This window comes from Schistocerca americana, chromosome 1 (genome assembly GCF_021461395.2).
Source record: "Schistocerca americana isolate TAMUIC-IGC-003095 chromosome 1, iqSchAmer2.1, whole genome shotgun sequence".
Classification (NCBI taxonomy): Eukaryota; Metazoa; Arthropoda; class Insecta; order Orthoptera; family Acrididae; genus Schistocerca; species Schistocerca americana.
In genome coordinates, this window is record NC_060119.1 from 343,593,962 (window position 1) to 343,601,333 (window position 7,372).

General features: G+C 44.4%; 1 non-coding gene across 1 annotated transcript; it reads left to right on the forward strand.

Moving 5' to 3' along the window:
- Nucleotides 1-573: 573 nt before the first annotated feature.
- Trnas-cga lies at nucleotides 574-648 on the forward strand. The gene has a single exon. It is a non-coding gene; the product is annotated as a tRNA-Ser (tRNA).
- Nucleotides 649-7,372: the final 6,724 nt, after the last annotated feature.

Below are 7,372 nucleotides of genomic sequence, written 5' to 3' on the forward strand. Positions count from 1 at the left end.
ACATAAAGAGCCAGCACGAGGAGTGAGTATATGGGTGCCGTTGGATACAAACGTAATCACTTATGATTTGCATAGGCCGTAATTTGACGTTGCTTCGCTTCTGACCTCTTAAGGCCAGTGGCTGCGCTCTGTCTTTGAGACTTCCTTGGCAACATCATTCAAAAAATAACGTACGACTGTATGTTGCCCGTGGTGTGCTGATCAACCTCGGTACAGAGGGTGTTAGCGTTGCCCTGGCCATCACGTTCTCCAGATCTCACTTATCGTGCACTAAGATTCACATCCTGCTCACCTTCCGCATCGCCTCCCCCCTTCTCATCCTCCCCAACAGATCACCTACAACTTCAATCACGTATTCTTTTGCTATATTATATGCACACAGCAAACGATGTTTCTCTGTTTCCTATCTTTGCAGGTACCTCGTCTCCTACCTTCCAAACTTCACAGAAGCTGTCCTGCGAACCTTGCAGAACTAGCACTCCTGCAAGGTTCGCAGGAGAGCTTCTGTAAAGTTTGGAAGGTAGGAGGCGAGGTAGTGGCGGAATTAAAGCTGTGAGGACCGGGCGTAAGTCGTGCTTGGATAGCTCAGTTGGTAGAGCACTTGCCCGCGAAAGGCAAAGGTCCCGAGTTCGAGTCTCGGTCCGGCACACAGTTTTAATCTGCCAGGAAGTTTAGAGCTGCATATCGTCTAGTCGTATGTTTACATTAACTCATAACCAACAGGAAATCTAATAGTGAAGTGCAAATCTGGAAACAAGGACTGGCATATTGCTGTTACAGGTAACGTATTAAAATTACGGTTACCATAATGCATCAGGAATCAAATAATTACGGTCCACCGCCGCCTGTAGTGAACCTGGACCACAGACTGTAGTGCGAGACGCAGACCTGTGCAGAACGCAAATTATTTACAGCTGAGGAGCCTTCGCCGGGTCGTTAGCGACTGACTGCCCCTTCGACTCGCGAGTGATATACGCCTGGCCTTCGGACGCCAGTTTCCTGCGGCCGGACACGCCCGAGCGGCGGCGGCCTACACTCGCATCCTGTTTCACCGCCGTATTTTTTCGGGTCCCGTTCGACAAGTTTCCTATCGTGAAGTCGTTAATTTTAAGGTTCCAGTAAAATTTATAGCCACAGAATGTTGCGAAACTGTAAATTTTGTCGCTGTCGTAAATTAAATTCAAAGGGTTCGAGACCATCAAAAATTAGCTGTATAAGACCCCTATTCGTGGTTCAGAATATTAAATCATCGACGTAGAAAAGTAACCGATTTCAAATCTGACCGTTGACAAGGCTGGCTTGCAACAGGATTGTAACGAATTCATACGAACTTGAATAGTGACTGCAAATTTCTCAGTATTTATTGAGGCTGGCTGTAAGCTGTTTACATACGTCTCTGCTCTTCCAGGGTTGAAGATAACCATCCGTATAATAACAGAGATTACATGATTCTTCTTTTAGCTGTTAGCATGGATGCGACCATATAGACTGCGAGATTTACGCACGCTCTCATTTGTTTAAGTGTACTATTCGTTTCGCTATTCCTCGAACCAGTTATCTTCTTCTTCTGGTACGATTCTTATGCTCGCTATGCTCTGTAGTTGATGCATCACCGCTTAGGTTCAATAGGAACTCTATACAGGGTGTACCATAATTAATGGCGTAAACGCATAGAGTTGAAAGTACATGATACTAGAAGCAAAAATGTCTCAGTAAACATAGGGTCGGAAATGCTTACCTTAAGAGTTACGAGCAATTTTCCATCTTCGATACTATGAAGCAAATCTCCTCTACCGCAAGCTCTTTGCTTTCCATATTTTGGGAAATGATAATATGGACCAAAACAAGAAAAAAAATGTATGGCAAACATGTGCTCTAAAATACATGCCTTAAGAGTTATGAACACTTGTTCATCTTCGGTACTTGGGAATACGACTCTTCTAATGAACAAGTGCTCATAACTTTAAAGATATGCATTTTAGAGTACATGTTCACTGGACTTTTTTTCTTGTTTTAGACTATATTATCAATTCCCAAAATATGGAAAGCAAAGAGCCTGCAGTAGAAGGGAGATGCTTCACAGTATCGAAGATGAAAAATTGCTCTTAGCTCTTAAGGTAAGCATTTTCGACCTGTGTTTACTGAGACTTTTTTTGCTTCTAGTATCGTGTACTTTCAACTGTATGCGTTTACGCCATTAATTATGATACACCCTGTATAATGAGAAATGTACTTCACACAATACTAACGTTCATTACATTAAATATTATTGTCATTTTATTATGGCTCCTCTGTATAGCTGATGTACTATGCACATTGGAATGTTAATAGTAAACAATACCTCTAAGAATAGTAAGACTTAAGAGAATATCATAAATGTCAGTAAAACAATTACATAATTACGTTATCTTGGGAAATTAAGATTTTCCGTGTTACCGAAAAATACACTGACCACTCAGAACATTATGACCATCTACCTAATATCCGTTATGTCCACCTTTCACGCAGATGTGTTCCACCTGGTTCAGCTCTGTCAAGTTGGGGGGCCTGCACATCAATTGGAACTGCCACTGTGTTTCTCGAACCACTCCATCACACCCCTTGCCTTGTGACAAGGTGCATTATCTTGTTAAAAAATCCCACTCTGCCTTCAGGAAACATTATCGCCATGAAGGGGTGTAGGTGGTCTGCAATCAGAGTACGATACACCTTGGCTGCCATGGCGCCTTGCAAGAGCTTCGCTCGACCCTTGAAATCCCACGTGAAAGTTCTCTAGTGCGCAACAGAGCCGCCGCCAGTTTGTCTCCGTCCCGTAAGACAGTTGTCACAGAGCTGTTCCGCTGGAAGCCGACGGATTCGCTCCCTCCTATCGGCATGGTGAAGAAGGCATGAGGATTCACCGGACCATGCAACGCTCTGCCACTGCGCCAACGTCTAGTCCGATGGTTACGTGCCCATTTCAGTCGTAGTTGCGGATGTAGCAGTGTTAACATTGGCGCCTGCATGGGCCGTCGGCTGCGGAGCTTCATCGTTAGGGGTGTTCGGTGCACTGTGTGTTCAGAAACACTTGAACTCTGTCCAGCATGAAAGTCTGATGTTACTTCCGCCACAGCTCGCCTCCTGTCCTCCTTCAGCAGTCTGCCCAGCCTACGACATCCGACATGTGTAATGAGGTTCAAATGGTTCAAATGGCTCTGAGCACTATGGGACTTAACATCTATGGTCATCAGTCCCCTAGAACTTAGAACTACTTAAACCTAACTAACCTAAGGACAGCACACAACACCCAGCCATCACGAGGCAGAGAAAATTCCTGACCCCGCCGGGAATCGAACCCGGGATCCCGGGCGTGGGAAGCGAGAACGCTACCGCACGACCACGAGATGCGGGCTGTGTAATGAGGGGTGGCTGCCGAACCCCAGGACGTCTGGACGTTGTTTCACCTGGGTTTCGCCACGTGTTGAAAACACTCGCCGCAGTACTCTTCGAACACCTGATAAGTCGTGTAGTTTCCGAAATTCTCCTGCCGAGCCTCCGTGACATCACAATCTGCCTTCGGTCAAACTCAGATAGAACGCGCGCCTTCCCTATTCTACATGTGGACAGGACGCTCCCTGATACTATGTGCATTCCTCGCCAGGTGACGCTCCTGTCGTCTGAATAATAGTTTATATCGCCTGAACGGGGATATTATGACAGCAGATCGGTGATCATAATGTACTGGCTGATCAACGTATTTTATTTATGACAAAACATAGATGTTGAACAAAGTAACATGAAATCCTAGCATAAGACCTCGCTCATGTAGCTATGTTTTACATGTCATGCACGAGTATTTTCTTCTGGTTTCCCCACGGAGGTATATTAGTGGGATATGACATTAAAGACTTACGCCAAACGTCGACCTGAAGCCGGTGCCTCCATGTTAGATGCCCCCAAAATCCGAGCAGGCTGCTGTATAGGATCGGTCCTAGCTCTTATTCAGTTGTGTTCACGCAACAATGTATGAAGCAGAAAATGTTACAGTGCTTTCGAGATTAACGGAGCGCCATGATGGCATTTACAGACGTTTTTATGTTATTAAATGTTTATTTTATCCATTAATATATCGCGTTTCGTATCGTTAATGAGACTTTGTTTTTGTTATACACTGCGCATAACGAAGAAGAGTCGTACCGATATGAAAGGGCTGCTTTCGTAATTCAGCATTTTCTTTACTACCGAATGACGAAACCAATGTTCGATTTATGTAGTCTTACCGAAAATGTTGAGAAAATACTTTGAAATGTTTGATCGATTTCCAAACTTTCCTTCTCATTGCGTTCATCCAGACAGCATTTCAAGTGGGATTTATAGTAAATCTAAAGTCAAACAACAGAAATAAAACCACTGTAGTAAAGACAAGCAGCGTAATCAAAATTGACGTAGTACACACATCATTAAAAGTTTTGCATTAACCCGGTTCCCAGAACTCCTGAAGATATGCTCTGACTGTGGATATTGTATCGCAGACACAGTCCCTTTGACTGTTCAGAGATGTCACTAAACCCACCCAAAGATGTAAACAATGACACCCGATCAGTTCTGTCATTCCACCAGGAAGGAGGTACACGGCTCATGTTGTTTGTAGTTCAACCATGCCTAGACAGTCAATACCGCGGTTCGATCGCGTTCGCATTGTTACTTTGTGCCAGGAAGGGCTCTCAGCAAGGGAAGTGTCCATGCGTCTCGGAGTGAACCAAAGCGATGTTGTTCGGACATGGAGGAGATACAGAGAGACAGGAACTGTCGATGACATGCCTCGCTCAGGCCACCCAAGGGCTACTACTGCAGTGGATCAGCGTTACCTACGGATTATGGCTCGGAGGAACCCTGACACCAACGCCACCATGTAGAATAATGCTTTTCGTGCAGACAGAGGTCGTCAAACTGTGCGCAATAGTCTGCATGATGCTCAACTTCACTAACGACGTCAATGGCAAGGTCCATCTTTGCAAGCATGACACCATACAGCGCGGTACAGATGGACCCAGCAACATTCCGAATGGACCGCTCACGATTGGCATCACATTCTCTTCACCGATGAGTGTCGCATATGTCTTCAACCAGACAATCGTCGGAGACGTGATTGGAGGCAACCCAGTCAGGCTGGACGCCTTAGACACACTGTCCAGCGAGTGTAGCGAGGTGGAGGTTCCCTGGTGTTTTGGGGTGGCATTACGTGGGGTCGACGTACACCGTTGGTGGTCATGGGAGGCGCCGTAACGGCTGTACGATACGTAAATGCCAACCTGCGACCGATAGTGCAACCATATCGGCAGCATATTGGCGAGGCATTCCTCTTCATTGATGACAATTAGCGCCCCCATCGTGCACATTTTGTGAATGCCTTCCATCAGGATAACGACATCGCTCGATTAGAGTGGCCAGCATGCTCTCCAGACATCAGTCCTATCGAACATGCCTGGAATACATTGAAAATGGCTGTTTATGGACTAGGTGACCCACCAACCACTCTGAGGGATCTACAGCGAATCTCCGTTGTGGAGTGGGATAATCTGGACCAACAGTGTCTTGATGAACTTGTGGACAGTATGCCATGACGAATACAGGCATGCACAATGTAAGAGGGCGTGCTATTGGGTATTAGAGGTACCGTTGCGTACAGCAACTGGACCACCACCTCTGAGGTTTTCATTGTATGATGGTACAACATGCAGTGTGTGGTGTTCATGTACAACAAAAAGGCGGAAATGATGTTTATGTTAATCTCTGTTCCTATTTTCTGAACAGGTTCCAGAACATTCGGAAACGAGGTGACGTAAAACATTTTCTGGTGTGTGTATATGCAAAATAAAATATCTTTTGAACTACTCCACAAAAGAATTGAAAGGGTACAGTATCACTCGACATTGAAAATAGATACAACATACTTCATTATTTTAGTCAGAACAACACATTTTTTTCTAATAATAACTCAATTTCAATTAATACAGCGAAGCCGGATACCAGTGTGGGAAAGAATGACAATTTATTCATTTATTTCATCACATGTGCACGCCCACAAAATAAATCCGTACATCCAGTTTGGTGAGATCTGTGAAATGAATGAATGTATGGTCGTCTGCTAACCGCAGATAGTGAATGTGAATATATGATCATCTTTGAGACGATCCTTTGGCCACCTTTGGGGGGACCAAAGAGATGAAATTTACCTGAGCTTTGAGCGCCTGAAATGTGGCTGACCAATACGGTAGCAAGGTGCTCCCCCACTTCGACAGAGGTGCGACAGGACCTGAAGAACGGCCATGTTTCAGCACTCTGCCGCTGGATCTTGTGCTGTTAAGACCTGTCTTAGTTGTGCTCCGTAAAGACAAAAGAGTGGAGACATGGTATGCATGTGGAATATTTAAGAGTAGTTTGAAATAATAATTTTTCTATTTCAGGAACTTTAGTGGGGAGCATACTAATGAGATCGTAGTAACCTTCGGAAGTGACCAACGGTCACAATGAAACCACGTGTAGCAATAAGTTGAAATATTTAAGAAATAGCGTGTGTACTATAAGTTGAAATATTTAAGAAATAGCGTGTGCAGGACTTGAAATTAGAGGTGAGTACTTCCACGTGGTGAGTACTGTGTGAGTCTCAATCTGTGTATGAGACAAAAGATAAAGAGAAGTACTCGCCCATGGTATCAGTTGAGGACTCTTGTGTGTGATGAATATGTTCTTAATATTACTTTGCGAGTTATGTTTCCGTGTGACGCTTGATTCAAACTATAACACTCTGAGAGAGAGGCAAGGTGAGTCAGCCGTCTATCCAGCAACACCACTTGCCTTGCATTGCACAGGAAGACGTGCATATATCGTCCAGAGTTCGTAGTAGGAAAGAAAAGTTACGAAGTGGGGCAGTGTCGTGTGGAACTGGGGTGAATACTAATTGAAGTGGGAAAGCTGAAAGTGATGTGATTATAATGTTGTGACTATTCCTTATGTTGTATTCCATGTTGCAGTGTGGTGTATGTCATGTAATTTAAGTATGTGTGGTTTGCATGGGAGAGTAGCAAGGTAGTTTCAGAGGTAGTGGGCTATGCATGTTCCTTTTGTACCGCTCGGTCTGGAGGAAAGTTTCGTGATGATGGTTGTGAGAGTCGAAGTGTGAGATATAGCAAAAGATCCACCATCCTATCCAGAAAGTGCACTGTAGCATTAAGTAATTACGAGACCATAAGATAGAGAATCACCAATGTAAAGCCATGCCCACTGGGCGGAATTTCTCATGTGTTATTGTTGTAGGTTATAGAATTTGTGTGTTTAGGTTATAGAATTTATCGGAATAAATAAGACAGTGAAAAGAAAAAGATTGGTGGCC